Raw genomic sequence first — 19772 nt, 5'->3', positions numbered from 1 at the left:
AAGCCAAGCTGGAGCAGGACAGGATAACAGATGTTAGTTGTTTATTCCACTGGGTAGGTCTTACCACCCTATACTGCAGCCAAAACACTTCTCATTTAGCAACATAAATGCTAAGTCCAATTAGCAGATGAGGCTTGTTAGGGATTTAGTTCAAATAAATAACATGCAAACAAACTCTCAGTCTTGTTGCACTTGATTGACAACTGACAAGACTCACTCAATCTTTGGAACAATATATTTCATGTACTCCTTTTGCAGAGCTAATATTTTAAATAAAATATTTCTTTTAATCTAAATAATACTGAATGTTGTTCTGCCAAAAGGGAAACTAAATAATCTTTGTGCTACTGGTTAACTTTCATCAATCTGTAGTCATCTGACAGCCACCAATGGCCTAACAACCCCCTGCTCCTGAACAGAAGTACTACCTTATTATTCTAAAGAAGACTATAATACTAGTAGTTTAACATAAAGAACAGCATAGTATTGAAATTACTCAAATAGAAAAAAACTCCCATTGTGAAGAAGCCTGTAACTCAGAAATGGCTAACAGTTTAATGTTATTAGAACAAAAGCACATACATGTGTGTTTAAACACATGCATTTCCATATCAATCTTTTGAAGATCACATATATGAGCAAATAAAATTACTTATTGTCATGTTTATTTCCATTATGAATGACATGAAGGGGCTTGCTCTGCATTAGCTTTAAAAACATTCATGGGCACAAGAAAATGCACCCTGTAATTATAATTAAAAACTCCAACAGCATTTCACAGAAGTGCATTTATTAAAGCCAATTGGCAGTTTACATATGTATCTGAAATATGTACTGTTCTTAGTAAAGGGTTTAATCTTTCCATTCTCTTTTGGTGCCATTATTGAACAAGAGATAAATAGTGTTAATTTTCTAATTGGCTATTCCTTAATCTGATGTATTATTCTCACAATTAACACAGCCAGACTGCTTTAATAAGCAGAAAGTAATAGTACAGAAAGATACAGTACAGAAAGAGGTAAGGATTAGGTTAATTGTCCAGTATAGCCAATATTTCTGCATGTACAATTTCATGATTCAGTGTCTCTATAATAAATTATTCACAAAAAGACAAGAAAAAAAATCATAGCTAGATCAATATCTCTGATTAAAATTAGAAATATCCTCATATCTTCCCAAGATAGCTCCTGACTGTCAGAAGTTTCTTAAGCTCCTGCTGTCACCAAAATGCATCTGGACTAAAATGCAATGATTGCAGCAGCCTTTTCCCCCAGAACTACAGCAAATATATTGAAAGAGAAAGGGCTTTCATGGGATAGTTACCAAAGAGGACAGCACTACATTGGTTGTAGAATTTACTTAAGTGAAGTAGAAAAATGTTTAATACATGAATTTACATAAATTCCGGGAAAAACATCAGAACTAGAAGGATGAAGTGAAAGGAGTATATGATGTACATGACAAACACCTCCCAACTTGCAAAAGTAGGCAAAGACAGACATATAAATGTGATCACAGATCCAAAGAAGGTTCTCTGAAGACAATGTAGACAATGCTACAGAGTCGGCTATTACATTGTGTTATTCTTCTATTTGCAACAAACTGAAGGGGCCTGTGAAAATTCTAGGTAAATCTATATAGGATATGAGAAAAGGCCTCCCTGCCCTTGCAAGGTATTTATGCCTAAATGCTAGTCCTTGCATTTACTTAAGAAGCAAGTTCATTAAACTGCAGTACCTCAGCACTCGCAAAGTTTTAGGCAGAATCTTTTGTTCTTTTTTCTTTTTTTTTATCTGTGTGTGCCACTGTGCACACAACTCCTGAGTGACAGCATTAAAAGGATTTACTCCAGGAGAAGAGGACAGAAGGTAGAATCTTTGACACCAGCTGGACCAGATTTTGGTAAAGGCATGCTACCACTGTTTCTCCATGACAGAACAGCCTTTGTCTGTTGCCCTTCTCCAGAGTGTTTTGGCTTAGGAGATGTTTATAGATACAATATTCATCTGTCTTAATCTCCTTGCTCATGGGATACCCATGGCATTGTGTTCTGCTGTATACAAAAGGACAACTAATGAAATCTCAGTTTGTGTGTAATCAGTGTAAAACTTTCTGTGACTCAGCAGGGTTTTTAACCATAAGCCGTTAGATCAGAAAAACAGCTATATGGAAGGCTAAGGGGATTAATGCAGGAAGCTCTTCAAATCGCCTATTGCTCCTTGGCATCACAACAACCCTGAGAGGAGCTTCTAGATCAGTTTATGTCAGTCATCCTCGTACTGCAACTGGCATTCCTGTCGGTGGTGCCTGACACTGCATTGCCACTGCGGTATTTGATCTCATATATTTATAATTGCAGAATGTATTATAAAGAATGCATTTCTAGGAAAAAATGTAAAATAGGATACAAATAATATATTCTTGAAAGCCTCTTTAAGCAATTACATAATGTTATTTTAGTACCCATTTTTTAACCCAGCTATAACTGATATAAATATCTTCACATGCGTAAAATCATATTTGCTATGAATCTCCTCCTCTTAAAATCTTGGCAGACACAAAAATTATGATGGGCGTAGAGAAGCATGTAAGAAACCTGGAGTCAACGAATTACTTTTTTCTTCCCTAAGAAACCTTCCAACTGCAGATAATAAATTATATTCACTATATGTAAGGCTTCTTTGCCAAGTTCTATTTTAAAATCTAACACTGCTAATCTGGAAATTTAAATCAGAATGCTATTTCCTCACAGCTTTAGCTTAATCACAAAAAAACAAACAAGTTGAGCAACACCTGTTGCACACATAAACCATGAAAGAACTTTTCAAAGCTTATTTGCATTATTTGCAGCCCCAGAGATAGGTATTTATGATTTTGCACACTCCATCAAATGTTCTTAGAACATAATGATAAACCTATTTACAATATGCAAGGAAATGTGTATTGAGTCAATCCCATTAATCTTGACCTTGTTTTGTTTTCTTGAATCAAAGCCAACCTCTGCCTGATGTGTCATAGGAAAAAAAAAACAAAAGAAAACATCAGATGGTATGTATCTACCTGAAAATACCAAGACAGAAGCAACAGACTAAAAAGCTGCATATATAATGTGATCATGTGAAGAAAAGGCAAATAACTCCAAATCTTCAGCGGAAGTTTTTTTCATGCAAGTTTTCTGATTGATTATTTAGTATTCCAGATGTGAAGACAAACCACGAAACGGAAATCTTTTGTCACTTAATATCCTATCCCTAAACTGAAACAAGGAACTTAGAAAGCAAGAAAAAGTTCTTAAATGTAAAAGTTATGTCTTTTATTTTTCTGAAATTTTATTGAAATCTACTGTATTGCTGAGTTATGATTTTTTTCACCCAAGTGCAGTTATCAACAACTGACTGTTTCACAAAACGTCAAGTAAGTGAAGGTAATATAGAGGACTTTTTGCCAGCGCTTCAGCTAGTTGTTAGACTTCAGTAGCCTTTAGAGACCATTAAGTACCCTTTGGCTAATTGGCCAATGGTAGATTAATCTTCTTTTTATTCTAGCAGTACTATTTTAACACCCTTTGCACTCTGTCAGTGTAGTATCTGAATGACAAAATAATATTGTGCATGAATAATAAGCAGAAAAGTTAAATTAACATTTCATGTTTCACATGCAATATCCATGTGTCAGTGAAAAAAAAACCCTCTCTTAAAGCCACTGACATTCAACTTTTTAAAACAATCTCATGTTGACATCTTACTGAAGTGAATCTTCCTAATTACTGCTAATTGCCTATCAAGAAAAAAAAATTCCTTGAAGTGCAGGTGTCTACTATAGATGAACACAGCTCCGACGTGCATAGTAAAGACAAGCATGACACTTGAGGTGTGCTACATTATTATGAGGTCATACTAACTATGGTTTGCAATGTACAAAGCAGCTTTTAAGGATGTTTAAGACACTGAAAATGTCAATCTCCCATGAAGTGTTTAAATTAGTTCCCAGCAGAGAAATACAGATATCAGCATGCAGATAAGAGGTATATTTCTCATCTCAAGTATTTTATTAAAGGAAAAAACACAGTTGGCCTATTGATAATGTTACTGTAACACAATTGCACTTCATCAACTGTACAAAGGCAGTGTTTAGACTATCACCTACAGAATGGCCCGTTCACACATAAAAATTATGAATTCAGGTTTTATTGGCAGTACAGTTGTAATCACTAACAAAGACCCTTATCAAAGTCTTTGAATGTCAGCTTAATCACATGCTAGTACTGATCAAAGTAATGACAGATTATAAAGGCCTATTTGCTGAATACCACCTCATAAACAAATGTTTTACTTGTAACTATATAATTCAAGCTATTCTATAACTAATTTATAGCTAAATCTGTTCTGCGAATTATAAAAGCGTAGTATGGCAACATCTGAAATAATATCTTCTTTCTTATAAATCTTATAAAGTAATTAAAAAAATTGAATCAATAAAATCATAGTGAATAGGTCTATTTATATTTTGTTTTCTGTGTTATTTTTGTAAAGAATGCTAAGAGAAGAGATCAAGACCAGAACACATCTATGTGTAAATGAACCGATGCAATAATTCTCAAAGAAAATAACTGCTCTTACAAACAACTGACAAGCCCAAATACAGAATTCATGAAACTGATGTTCAGTTTTGGGTGTTTTGTTTTGGGTTTTTTTTTGTTTGTTTGTTTTTGTTTGTTTTGTTGTTTTTGGTTGTTTTTTTTTTCAAATAAATTATGGAATGTGAGGGGGAAAAAAATGTAAAAATACAGGTAACAATTTTTGGTATGATGGAAATGCTTCTGAAACGTGTCATCTGTATAACAATAACACCAGCTGAAAGATAAGAGGTTTGACCTGCAGCAATTATGTTTCAGCTTTTATTTTCTTATACTCTGTACAAGGAAACGTTGCCATATCCCATGCTGAATTTCTGTACCTATTAAGAACATTACCTGGCTTCCATACTGAAGCTGATGCAGCACTTTGTTCCTTTCAAAGGCATGTTAAGGATTGTTAACTATGTATGTAACATGACTTACAGAAATAGTTTAATTAAGACCAATTATATTACCATAACTATGTGCTTTTAATTTTTGTAGGAACTGAGATGCAAACTGCCAGACTATACAGATGTGCAGAACCTTGCTTATAAGGCTTTAACATTTCTGGATAAAAATTACATAGCTTAAAAAAAAATCATATTTCTTAAAAAGAATAAAAGTTTAAGATTACAGCATTTTATAATGTATCTCACACACTTATTTTATCTTATGTGTAGTATTAATATTTACACAGAGACAACATGATACATTAAAATAAAATTTACTAGAATTAAATTAAAAATTAAAATATTACCAGAGACATTTCACAAACACTTTGTCAAGTCAGTTGTGAATGAGCATCTGGAGTCCCAAACCAACGTTTCCATATACCCAGCATTACTATTTAAACAAAAGCAAGCTGACTTGGGTATTCCAACACCTAACATGGCTGTGCACTCTAAGTATTGCTATGTACACGCAAAGATTTCCACCTGATGTGTAGAATCTGCCCCAAGATTTCCACACCATTGTACTTACTATAGAATTGTCAATATGAGACATGGAACCCATGCAATCTTTTATAGCTAGAGCCAGATTTTACTGCATTATTTACACAAGATTTATGTGATTTTCATCAAACATGAGAGTTGGGGCAAACTCATAAGGCTAGAAATTTGAATTTTTCATCTAGGGTCAGGGATAGTGCTTGCCATATTCCCCCTGCTTAATCTTAACACATCTAAGCACTGCAAATGAACTACTTGCATGAGAGCCAGTCAGGGAATTTCACAAACCCTACAACTCATTACAAATTTAACAGCAGCAATACTAAGTATTCATATGTTTCAGATAACACATACAAATATGCTACACTAAAACTCATAGGGGGAAAAAATTAATAATGCTTCCATCTGTTTTCCACATAGCTCACATAAAATGCAGAGAAACCAAAATGAAAATGCTATTTTAGAGACTATTTTAAAACTTTTTAAAAATTTACCCAGTTATTTCCAAAGCACACAGCTTTATAGCTTAAAAAATGAAAATTATTTTTAAAATAATATATAAAGAAAAAAACAACAAAACAGTTGAAAGAATGGTGAAACATTAATTTAGCCTCTCCTCATTTCCATCTGTTTTAGAGAGAGAACCATTTTCTATTGAAATACTTCAGCATCTCAAGTATAATTGGGCAGAAATTTCATACTTGTGGGGAAAGCTGTTCCATATCCCATGCTCTGGCCTCCTCTTTATATATTGTTTTTGTTTGCCCAAATGTCAGCTTTTCAAGTGTTAAAGACCATTTTCTGTCAACTTAGAGGAACATATCTAAAAGATACAAAGGTTTGAGGAAGTAAGAAAATAATCTCAGATCAAAATTATAAAAAAAATTATGTACATCACAGGTATTCTCAGAAGTGGGATACAGTATTTACAGAACACAGTTTATAAAGGTTACTCTACATTTAATTTTATATAATTACTTAAACATCTCATTTGTAACTGCTTCAGACATCAACAAAAGATGGAATAGTGTCTGCAGAGCATTTTTTGGATTTTTTTTTTTTTATTTAGACTGATGCATAAAAGCAAAACATCTGAGTACACCATGCCAACAAATCTCATTACTCGTAAAGTTACATGTTCTTATAGGACAGGAAAAAAATATGAAAACATAACAAAGAGAAAGAAGGAAGGAAAGAAGGAAGAAAAGAAAAGAAAAGAAAAGAAAAGAAAAGAAAAGAAAAGAAAAGAAAAGAAAAGAAAAGAAAAGAAAAGAAAAGAAAAGAAAAGAAAAGAAAAGAAAAGAAAAGAAAAGAAAAGAAAAGAAAAGAAAAGAAAAGAAAAGAAAAGAAAGAGAAAGAGAAAGAAAGAAAGAAAGAAAAAGAAAGAAAGAAAGAAAGAAAGAAAGAAAGAAAGAAAGAAAGAAAGAAAGAAAGAAAGAAAGAAAGAAAGAAAGAAAGATAGAAAGAAAGAAAGAAAGAAAGAAAGAAAGAAAGAAAGAAAGAAAGAAAGAAAGAAAGAAAGAAAGAGGGAGGAAGGAAGAAAAGAAAGAGAGAAAGAAAAGAAAGAAAGAGAGAAAGTGAGAAAGAGAGAAAGAGAGAAAGGAAGAAAGGAAGAAAGGAAGAGAGAGAGAGAGAAAGAGAGAAAGAGAGAAAGAGAGAAAGAGAGAGAAAGGAAGGAAGGAAGGAAGGAAGGAAGGAAGGAAGGAAGGAAGGAAGGAAGGAAGGAAGGAAGGAAGGAAGGAAGGAAGGAAGGAAGGAAGGAAGGAAGGAAGAAAGAAAGAAAGAAAGAAAGAAAGAAAGAAAGAAAGAAAGAAAGAAAGAAAGAAAGAAAGAAAGAAAGAAAGAAAGAAAGAAAGAAAGAAAGAAAGAAAGAAAGAAAGAAAGGAAGGAAGAAAGGAAGAAAGGAAGAAAGGAAGAAAGGAAGAAAGGAAGAAAGGAAGAAAGGAAGAAAGGAAGAAAGGAAGAAAGGAAGAAAGAAAGAAAGAAAGAAAGAAAGAAAGAAAGAAAGAAAGAAAGAAAGAAAGAAAGAAAGAAAGAAAGAAAGAAAGAAAGAAAGAAAGGAAGGAAGGAAGGAAGGAAGGAAGGAAGGAAGGAAGGAAGGAAGGAAGGAAGGAAGGAAGGAAGGAAGGAAGGAAGGAAGGAAGGAAGGAAGGAAGGAAGGAAGGAAGGAAGGAAGAAAGAAAGGAAGAAAGAAAGAAAGGAAGAAAGAAAGAAAGGAAGAAAGAAAGAAAGGAAGAAAGAAAGAAAGAAAGAAAGAAAGAAAGAAAGAAAGAAAGAAAGAAAGAAAGAAAGAAAGAAAGAAAGAAAGAAAGAAAGAAAGAAAGAAAGAAAGAAAGAAAGAAAGAAAGAAAGAAAGAAAGAAAGAAAGAAAGAAAGGAAGGAAGGAAGGAAGGAAGAAAGGAAGAAAGGAAGAAAGGAAGAAAGGAAGAAAGGAAGAAAGGAAGAAAGGAAGAAAGGAAGAAAGGAAGAAAGGAAGAAAGGAAGAAAGGAAGAAAGGAAGAAAGGAAGAAAGAAAGAAAGAAAGAAAGAAAGAAAGAAAGAAAGAAAGAAAGAAAGAAAGAAAGAAAGAAAGAAAGAAAGAAAGAAAGAAAGAAAGAAAGAAAGAAAGAAAGAAAGAAAGAAAGAAAGAAAGAAAGAAAGAAAGAAAGAAAGAAAGAAAGAAAGAAAGAAAATAAAGGGCAAAAAGCTTGGAATTTTCCCAGTCACACAAAGGTGATACTACAAAAATACTACCCTATTATGCACATTTCTATGTGAAAAATAAAGGCATATTGCTAACCACTTTTGAGTTACTAGCCACTTCTGATAAGATGAACAAATAGATGACAGACACTGTGAGGAGGATGAAAAGACTGAGATATTTTTCAAAATAATGAATTGCATTTAAATATTACTATTACAATGATCTGCATATAAATTAATGTGGTAATTCATCCCTGGATTCTTGTAAATGAACCCCTGTAGTGTTATCTTTAATGTGGAATTTATGTCATCACGGGAACCCTTGCTAAAATTGCAGGCATAAATGAACAGTTTAGGGTACTGTGCACCCTACAGTACATGAAATAGCTGAAGTGACAGACTACCACAAGTAAAAGTCATGTTTCCAGTCTAATGTATAAAATGAAATACAATTCCTCTTTACCATGATGATTGTCAATACTATTGTTCATTTGGACAATTAATTATTTTCATATATATGAAACATTTGGGGACAACGCTGTAGTTGCCTAATCCCTGCAATTCAATGTCCCAGTTTGAACCAGACCTAACAGCTGCTGTCTCTTAGTTCTTCCCTCGTTCTTTCCTGCTTTTTTTGCTAAGTATAGACAGTGTCACACACTTCTCTTTGGTGTACATTGTACCCTAAAGACTACAGGATTACCTTTGAGTCTATGAACGAACAGCTCATTGTGCACAGTTGAGTAACCAGAATAAATCCTTTTCCAGTTCCTCTGAATGCTGTGATAGTCATAGAATCGCTTAGGTTAGAAAAGACCTTTAAGATCATCAAGTCCAGCTGTAAACATAACACTGTCAGGTCGTACATCTTAGTAGTGGAACCTGTGCCAGGGAAGGTTGTAGAATACTTCATCCTGAATGCCATTACACAGCACGTGCAAGATGTAATGGGTGAAGGAACTTGCCCCCAGTTAGAATTTACCAGACCAGCTCAGGTGGATTGGAAGTAAGGTACAGCTATATTTACAGCAAAGCTAAATTTACAAGCACATATAGACAATATATTTACAGGTATTTTACAATTATATACAGTTTAGAAATAATCCAGACACCCAATCTCCCCTCCTGGACAAACAAAAGAGGCCCAGAAGAGGCAAAGCACCACCCTCTCTCCTAGGAGGAAAACACACAGCAAAGCCTTGTTATCTGTTGCTGGAAGACACTAGAGCAGAGCAAAGGAGAAGTGAAGGAACCAAGCACTCTGAAGCCAAAGAGGGACAATTTGTGTATACTTTGGCTTTTTATACCTTTTAGCAAACCAATGAATGATACAGACTTTATGATTATTTTCTTTTTACAACCAATGATCTGATTTCTTTTATTAGAATATCCCAATGAACCACAGCACAAGACAATCAGGAAATCAGGCCCAGTCAGCATGGTTTTATGAAGAATGGGTCCTGCTCGATGAACCTGAACTACTTCTATGACAAGGTGACTCAGATAATGGATGAGGGAAAGGCTGTGGGTGTCTTTACTAAAGAGTTTTAGTCTTTAGTAAAGACTAAAGACTTTAGTAAAGATTAAAGCAAAGACTAAAGTAAAGACTATATGAAAGACTTTAGTAAAGCCTTTGACACAGTGTCCCGTAGCATCCTCATGTTAGAACAAGCTGCTGATGGCTTGGATGAATGGATGTGACACTGGGTAAAAAAACAACTTGATGCCAGGTCTAAAGAGTGGTGGTGAACAGAGTGAAATCAGCTGGTCCTGGTCACAAGTGATGTTCCCTGGGACTCAGGTCTGGGGCCAGTTCTCTTTAATGTCTTTATCAGTTATTAGATTAATTAGAATATTAGCTAAGGTAATTATTGTGGCTGTTCGAGATAGTTGCCTTTAAGAAAATTGCAAAGTTACAGACCTACAGGAGCTAGAGTGTTTAGGAGGTATACCAGAAAGTGTAATCTTTGTATTTCATCCATAAGTCTTGCATCTTTATAAATTTGCCTGAAAAATCAGGTTTTTTCCCTTTTCCCATTTTTCTCTTCTCCCAGGAATCATGCCCAGGCTCTTATCTCCTGCAGAGGAGATAAGGCCTGGCCAGCCTTGGTGGTGCTGCCAATTAGGCCTGGAGTGCAATTTGGTCTGGAATTGCCAAGCTGAATTTTGTGCTGCATCACAGTGCTTTTGGTATGGGGGAAGAGAGGTAGGGAAGGGGCATTTGGGCCTGGGATTTTGGCTCTTCTGTAACACTTTGGCTAAGTGAAGCGTGGCAGAAATGTACTATGGATTTTTGTGTATGCTTCTGTACTGTTGTAAGTAGTTAAGTAGTCGTAAGTAGCCTTTCCATTTAAACTTCCCAATTCTTCAATCCTTTGTGTGAGTGGTTTTCTTTTGCCCCTGTTGGAAGAAGTAAAACAAGCAATCTGTCCCACTTAAAACCACAACAATTATGCATTGTGATATCTGTGTTATATTAAACTCTTACGTTTTTATCTCAACCCTGAGTTTTGTGTGTTACTTTTACTTTTCCCCCTCAGCTTTGTGCTGGGGAAGCAGGTAGATTAGCCCTTGCACTAAACCACTGCAATCTGGATGAGGGGATGGAGCGCATCCTTGGTAAGTTTGCAGGTGACACCAAGTTGGATGGGAGTGTTGATCTGCTTGAGGGTAGGAAGGCTCTGCAAGAGGAATATGATCAGGTTGGATCAGTGGGTTGAGGTCAGTTGTGTGAAGTTTAAAAAGGTCAAGTGCCAGGTGCTGCACTTGGGCCACTGTTGTGGTAGGCCTGATGGGCCAGAAATAGGTTTATACATGTACTGCCTTGCCCAGGCATGTTTTTCTCCTGTGATGAACAAGGTAGTACACAGGCTTGGGTTGTGCCTGCCTTGTGCAAGGCCTACACATTTGCCAAATTTGGGTAAAGCAAGCCTATGGTTTCACCTAATATGGTCAGTCTTGGATAACTGCCATTCTGATTGGCTATTCTGTGTCCAAAGGCCCCTTAGTGTCAGCTACATTGGTAGAAAGAGTTGAGCAGATAACGCACTGTGCTCTGCTGTGCTCTGCCATTCTGTTCATGCCTGCTGCCATTGCTTACTGCCTTATTGTTTGCCTGGAAACTCCACTGTCTTAAGTTTACCAAGAACAGGCTCTAAATGCCTCCACACAATCAGCCTGCATAGCCAGTGTGACATCATGCTAAGACCACACATCGCAAGACATCCTGCCTACATCTGAAAGTCTCCCACCAAGATAGGAAGTCCTGGAGATACACAGATCATCCAAAGGATCCAGGATAAAAGGTCAGAGATTATCTGCCTCCTTTCCCAGCACTCTGAAACCTGGGAAGAATCAGAAGCCTCAGCGACAAGACAGTAACTGAATTCCCTGAAAGCATTTGTGTACTGTTGGAAGATGTAGCTAGCCCCATGAGTCAGGATATAATATTTTATGAGTAAATACTTAAAGCCTCTTGTAATTCAGCACTGCCTTCTGCCATAAGCAGATAGGAGCTCCCTGAGTCCATCTAGTGGGCAAGTGGTATATTAACTGCAGGTGGTATTTGGCCACAAGAATGTTCTCTTCCAGTTCAATTAATGTTTATATTTTTGCAGATTATTTCAAGATCTAGTTATTATCTGTATAATGTTTCCATGACTGTGTGAAGAACCAATTATTATTAAAACAAGTGGTCAGGGGTGGCAAGAGTTACGAATATCAAAATCAATAAACAATATTCATTTTGGAAAAAAACACCATCTCACATCAATTAATTTCCCCTTCCTAATAGCCATGCCAACCCCATGCAATGCTGCAGACTTGGAGAAGAGACACTGGAAAGCTGCCTGGAAGGCCAAGAGCATCCTGGCCTGTATCAATAATAGTGTGGCCAGCAGCAGTACTGGAGAGGTGTTTGTCCTCCTGTACTCAGTACCAGCAAGACTGCACCTTGAATACTGCATTCAGTTTTTGGGACATCAATATAAGACATCTAGGTGCAGGAATGGGTATGCAGAAGGGTGACAAAGCTGGTGAAGGGTCCAGAAAAAAGATCTCATGAGGAACAGCTGAGGGAAATGGTGGTGTTTAGTTTGGAGAAAAGACTGCTCAGGAGAGACCTTATCATTCTCCAAACCTACATAAAAAGAGGTTGTAACCAGGTGGGTGTGTGCCTGTTCTCCCAAGTAGCAGGTGATAAAAGAGGAAATTGCCTTAAGCTGCACCAGGGAAGGGTTTAGGTCAGGCATTAGGAAAAAAAAAATTCACTGAAAGGTTTGTCAAGCACTGAAACAAGCTGCCCAGGACAGTGATGGAATTATCATCCCTGAAGATATTTAAAGGATGTGTAGATGTGATGCTTAGGGACATGCAGCAGACTTGGCAGTGTTAAGTTAATGGTTGGACTGGATGATCTTAAGGGTCTTTTCTGGCCTTAATGATTCTATGACTCTATGATTCTATATGCCCACCATAAAATCAAGACCATAACTGCTGTATCTACATGTCTTTTAAATACTTCCAGTGATGGTGAGTCAGTTGCTTCCCTTGGCACACTGTTCCAATGATTTATAACCACTTGGGTGAAAAAATTTGTCCTAATGTCCAACTGAAACCTTCCCTGGCACGACTTGAGGCCAGTTCCTCTTGCCCTGTTGGTACTATGCTCTACTATGAGGAGTAGCATTCGTGCTATGAAGTACCACCCTCATGTTGCTAAGAAACAGATTTTGGAGGTCTGACTGGTGGACCTTTGCAAAATAAGCACGCATATAAGCCCCCAGAACCAGGCAACTACAATTTTCGGGTTTTTTTCCACAACTCAGTGAATTTGCATCTTACATATGCAATTCTGTAAAGTACAGGATAACATGTGAAAATATATGCATCATGTATGTGTTGTGGTAGGCATGACAGGCCCAAAATAGGCTTATACATGTCCTGCCTTGTCTAGGAATGTTTTTCTGCTCCACCAGAGAGGCAAGCATGGGAAATGGGGCACAAAACAACCTGTAGCCACTGAGTCTGGCTTGCCCAGGGTCCTATGCTGTAAGGCACATACACTTAGCTTGTGCCTGCCTAGTGCAAGGCCTGTGCTTTTCCCAAATTAAGGAAAAGAGAGCCTGTGGCTTTGCCTAATATGGTATGGTTTGGCTAACTGCCATCCTGATTGGCTATTCTTGTGTCCAAAGGGCAATTAATCTCAGCCCACATTGATTAAAGGAAATACACAGGTAAACAATGTGCTTTTTGTTTTCCGGCTTTGCTCCCCTTCTCTCTATGCTGTGCCGCTGTTGCACACTGCCTTATTGCTTGCCTGGTAAACTCCACTGCCATGAGTTACCAGCAGCAGACCCTGGATGCCTGCACACAATTGGCCTGTGTGGCCAGTGTGACATCGTGCTGAGACTGCACCACATCTGTGTCTGCACCTGAAGGTCCTGCCTAGAATTCCTGGACACATACACAGCTCGTCCAGAAGAAGCCAAGAGAACAAGGTCAGAGATTGTCTGCAACCTTTCCCCAGAGGGTAGGAAGATTCAAGCCTCAACGTCCAACAAGATAGAGTCCCCTGCAAGCATTTGGCCACTGTCTGGACTGTGGCTAGCCCCTGCAAGTGGGTAATAATAATCTGTGAGTAAATGCTCAATGCCTCTTTGTAATTCTCTACTGCCTTCTGCCATAGAGCAGAAAGAGCTTGAGCCCAGCTACTGGGGCAGCAGCATATTGACCACAAGTGGCATTTGACCGCAGAACCTTCTCTTCCAGTCCAGTTAATGTTTATGTATTTTGCTGGTAATATAAGATGTAGATATTATCCACAGAATGTTTCCATGACTGTGTAAGAACCTAAATATTACTAAAATTAGTGGTCGTGGGTGGTGAGAGTTCTGAATAGCAAAATTAATAAACAATATTAGTTTTGGAAAATATCATCTTGCATCAATTAATTTCCCCTCCACAATAGTATGCAAATGTATCTTCTTGACCAACAACTTTACTTCTCTTGGCTTATTCTGTTTTAATGTTCTTATGAAGCAGAGACTGAGTACATTTCAGTGGTCATTCACAAGTGATATTTCATGTGAATCTTGATTTGGTCTTGCAGAATTCAAACTACAGAAATTACCAGAAAGAAAAGAAAATCCTTGTTATATCTGGGAAAAAAAAATCTCAAGAGAGCAAAAGTCAAACCTTTAACTAAAAACCTGGTACTTCTTGCCTTAGACATTAATTGATTTTAAAATCAAATTATCAGAGAATCATAGAACCAACCAAGTTGGAAGAGACCTCCAAGATCATTCAGTCCAAACCAATCCAGAGACTTTCTTAAGGTTTTAATATTTAACATAGAAAAACGTCAGCAAATATTTTTTTTTTTCCCTTCATGGATGACTTTCAAACTGCCACTTATACAATCACTTTAGAAATAGAAAATTAAAATTAAGAACTGATGCTATTGAATGTTTTCTTGCACTTTAAAACTTTTTTTTTAAGTAATAAGAAGGTGCAAACTCCTTGTGTGTGTCACACTGAAACTGTTGCTGAAGCACTACTTACAAAAAATATCTGGAAAGGTCACATTTGACCACTGACAGAAAACAGTATATGGATTTTTTTTTTAACTATAGTTTTTGTTGTTTGTTTGGTTTTATAATATGATACTTTTTATACTAATAAAATGTACGGTATTTTTCAACTGTCATTTATAAAGAGACAGAACATGTAAGTATAACTATTTTGGCAGGTATCTGTATCAAAACAATTACTGTTTCTGAACACTATTCCTTACTGAGATATTAATCACAAATGGGTATTGCCATACTTCTCTAAAAGCAAAGTGAAGCAAGAAAAGCTAAATTCTGTAGAAGGAGAGTTTCCTGGTTGGAGCTGTACAGGAACTACCATTCTGTTACAAAGACACAGAAATTTTAGACTTGCAATGCTTGGATCATTTTCACTGACTTAAAATACAGTTCTCCCAAGTGACCTAAAGAACTGACAGTATGACAAGACTGTATGGGATGTTTCTTGTGGTAATCATACTTTCTTCAATATCTAATACAAAACACAGACGGTGTTTTAACAAATACCACTTGACCTAGAAGAAAGGACAAAGAAGTAAGAAAGTCACGTCCAATTCCTCCTGGATTCTCAGCCTGGATCCCAGTTTTTGCACAATTTACCTTATGAACATGATCCAAGTGACATTTCACAAATTCCTGGATAAATGTTGCTACACTCTGCCAGCAGAGAGACAGGCTGTGTCATGCACAGATCAATAATAGCACTGTGTTTCATCAGCTTCAAAATCAAAAGTGCTTCATCTGGCAAAAGCCATGGCCCTTGAGGATCTGACACAGATAAACTGAACAGCCTACACAGGATGTCTTCTACAAAAGCTGCCAATGTAAAGACAAGTCTAGAGACACACAGTGAGTATATGTAAATAAGAAAATATGTATTTGTATATAGAAAGAAAATTATAACTCCTTTTAATTGAAAGAACACATATCACAAAGCAGCAGCTGAATAAAGAAAATGAGACTAAACTTTTAGAATTCTCAACAGAAAAATAAGCCCACAGTCTGATCAATTCAACATTCATAGTGTTCTGAAGAATTCATTAGAAGAACTTTTGAACTACACACAATGCTATGTATGACAGCGTGTTGGGATAAAATACACAGTATCACAGTATCACAGTATCACCAAGGTTGGAAGAGACCTCACAGATCATCAAGTCCAACTCTTTACCACAGAGCTCAAGGCTAGATCATGGCACCAAGTGCCACGTCCAACCTTGCCTTGAACAGCTCCAGGGATGATGACTCCACCACCTCCCCGGGCAGCCCATTCCAGTGTCCAATGACTCTCTCAGTGAAGAACTTTCTCCTCACCTCAAGCCTAAATCTCCCCTGGCGTAGCCTGAGGCTGTGTCCTCTCTTTCTGGTGCTGGCTACCTGAGAGAAGAGAGCAACCTCCTCCTGGCCACAACCACCCCTCAGGTAGCTGCAGACAGCAATAAGGTCACCTCTGAGCCTCCTCTTCTCCAGGCTAAACAATCCCAGCTCCCTCAGCCTCTCCTCATAGGGCTAAGCTATACGTTGTGCTTTCTTATTAAAATTATGCTCATTAAAAACATAGAAGAATAGAAAACACTTCTTCAGGGAAACCATTTAAAGTAGTGATCTTGAGGCTGTAATTCATCATACACTACCTGTTGTTTCATGCCTTAATACAGGCAAAAATAGAAATTTGCCTCCTACAGCTTAGGTTTGCTCATGATTAACTGAACTTTATTTTTCAGTGACAGACCTTGCAATTTTTTTATTTTCAAGTAACCGAACCACCTGTAGATTCATGACAACTTGATCAGTAGGTTTGAAATGGCTGTCAGAACATCTTTCCTTCATTTGTTTCTTATAGTAATGTTTTCTGCCAAAGCTTCTGTTACAAGCAATACTTCAAAATTTTTATTCTTCTGAAGCCAAGCCTTCAGCAAAATATCTCAATTTAAGTCCTTTACCCAGATTTTGACTGAAGAAAAAAGATTCATCTGTCTCTCCCCCTCCTCCCTCCCAATTAAAATAAAAAACATTCTCCATTAAATGTTTCACTATTATCTCACTTAAACAAACAGTTGTTTGTTATGCTCACCCCTACAGGCAGACAAAAGAATATGAAAGAAATTAAAAAACTGTTATCTTTATTCTGAATTTTTGTTACAAAGCTATGCAATACCCAAACTGAAGACCTTTGGTCTTCTCAACTCTGCAATAAACAACTCTGAAGTGCTGTACCAGGCCACTGTAATCCTGAATTCTTTGTATGTTTGACCACAAAAGCTATTTTTCTGTCTCTTTGCATTTCTTCTGCTAAAGATTAATGCTCTTTTAACATTCTTGTTGCACAACCTGTGGAACAACCATTTACTTCAGGTTTCTCCCTTCATTACACTTTTTCCCTGTACCATGACTGCATTTGTATGTCTTGAGTGGTGATTCCTTCTTCCTCTACTTCAGAATTTCTCATTTTATCCGGATGTTTAAATATTGCTGTAAGAATATTCCTTGGCTTCATTTAGACCCTTATAAAACATTGGTTTGACTCCATCATCCATGTTTACATCTCTTCTCCACAGCACTATTAAATGCAATCTGAATTTTACCACAAAAATATTGTTGCTTGACTGTACTCTGTGAAGTGCAAGCGTTTCTTCCATTAGTTCTTCAGATATGTGAAAGGCATTGCTGAGGTTGAGGATGTACCTTCCTGTTAATACTTCCCATTAATTCACCCCATGTCACTAAACATATTGTCTCCTCTTGCTATTTTTTTCATGATTTTTCTTTTCCTGTCAAAATGACTTTGCCCACTGTTAACCACAGACAATTGATTTCTCTCTAATAATTCCTTTCTAGAATAATTACAGAATCACAGAATTGTCCAATGTTGCTGCAGTTCTCTGACTCCAACTTTTGATGGTTAATTACAATTGCACAAAAATTACAGACCTCTTATCTGGTATGATTCTATCATATTTTAGTTCTTTGTCCTTGAATCTTTTTTTTTTTTCCAATTTTTATTTGCTAGACAACTGAAGGATTTACTAGCAAATTTCTTTTCCTTAGATACTGACACTTGTGCGAGTCACCTTTCAACCTCCTTTCTGAAAACCTCAAATTATTCTCTGGAGTGGTGTATTTTCAAGTCTTGTCCTAAGTCTTCTTCAACTACTTTCTACTTTCATCAGTCTCATTCTTGGAGTCTGGGTATTAGAGCTAGAAATATTCTATGAGCAGTGAAACCATTCCAAGTGAAATTAGACATTCTCCCTGTTCCCATTTTATCGCCTCCAGTTTATATATTCAAGGACTGCAGTAGTGTTTTTCACAATGGCAATTGGAGCTCATGCTTAGCTCATTACCTAGGACTCTCATTTTCCTTCAGTGTTCCTGAGTCCCAGGAGACAGCCATTCAGCGTTGCTCAACATGAACCTGGGCAATGTACTGGTTTTCATTATGATGTAATAATTTCCTCATTAAAAGCACTGTGAGGTCATAATGATCTTTACTTCTCAATCAGCCTCTGGTGGATGATTAAAAGCTTAGAATAGCTGTCAACGACTGACGATACCTTGTTGCGCTGGCCTGGATTTTTATTTACAAAATGATTGAAGGATTTTCCCTCTAAAACAAAGAGCAAAAAGACCCACATTTTATAGTGTATCCAAACAGAATACATATGTAAAGGCAAGCCATTATCCTGGGGAAAAAATGTTATCATTCATGTGAGGGATCAACTGAAAAATTAATTTCATGGTATGTGAGATTCTGAGACACTGAAAATGATTAAGTGGTACTTACGTGCACCCGTTTAACCTTAAGGCACGAACTGAGACATTGTGTCTATACTGTGTTCCATGTGTCAGTGCTTAGTTCCAATCCAAACACTAACTAAAACCAATCAAGATGAAGATAAATTTTGGAATTGTTTCTTACATGTATATTTTAATACTGCATCACTGTTGCATGGGGCTACACAACAAAAATCATTGGGAAGTGCTTATAAGTTCTAGATACTCTCAGGTCATAGAGCCATTTTTGCAATCCCACAACCTCGCTTCTTCAACTTCCTAAGAAATTAAACTTCTCAAATAAGGAACAAAAGCACCTCCCATAGCGATTCACCCATTACAGACATCTACCTTGCTAAACATACTGAGCACCCTGCCTCACCAATCTTATGTTCCCATATTTCACAAAGAGGGAAATTTATGTAACAGATTAAGACAGGAGCAAAGGGAAGCAAAGTATAAGGATGCATTAGGAGAGTGCTGGAGAATCATCTCAACGTTTAAATATACAGGAATGAAAAATTATTTCCCAAATTTCTCATGACACTTGAAAACTCTTCATAAGAAAATAATCAGGAAAAACTTTACCTAGGCCAGAAAAGAAAGAAAAGAGATACTGATAAGTAAAAATCCATCATGAAACAGACAATTGCAAACAAGGGGAGAGAATTCAAACTTCCAGTGCAAGATAAAAGTCTGATAGAAACCCAAGGCATCTATTTCTTGCATTTTAGTAGTACCTATACAGAATGGCACACAGAGGTGTTATTGCATAGTCTATCAGAATACTAAATCACACAATATTTAAAAAATTATGCAGCTACACCCTCTATGGTAATTTCTTCCTTGCAAGTTCAAAACACTAAAGAACCTCTCACCATACAGAGGTCTATATTCAAGACTAGAGCTAATAAAACTTATTTTTACCACCATACCCAGGAGGTCTCAAAATTTTATTGAATTCAGTGGAAATATGCACATGCACAGAGAGTGGTTAGTAAATCACTTTCATAGTTAATACTGCTAGTTACTAGTAATGAATAATTCATGGATCACTCCAGTGAATAGGCCTAAGAGTACTGATCCAATTGCAACCCAAACTGATTTTCTATGACAATCAGACTGTCTGAGCTGAAATATAGTCTCTTGTCAATATATGAA

At 36.7% G+C, this 19772-nt stretch overlaps 1 protein-coding gene across 1 annotated transcript in view; it reads right to left on the bottom strand.

Moving 5' to 3' along the window:
- CNTLN (centlein) overlaps positions 1-19772 on the bottom strand; it is a 250261-nt gene that overhangs the window by 41424 nt on the left and 189065 nt on the right. The gene's annotated exons all lie outside the window — the stretch shown is intronic.

This window comes from Pogoniulus pusillus, chromosome Z (genome assembly GCF_015220805.1).
Source record: "Pogoniulus pusillus isolate bPogPus1 chromosome Z, bPogPus1.pri, whole genome shotgun sequence".
NCBI lineage: Eukaryota > Metazoa > Chordata > Aves > Piciformes > Lybiidae > Pogoniulus > Pogoniulus pusillus.
Note: the sequence above shows the minus strand (reverse complement) of the source record. Positions and strands in the feature narration are given on the sequence as shown.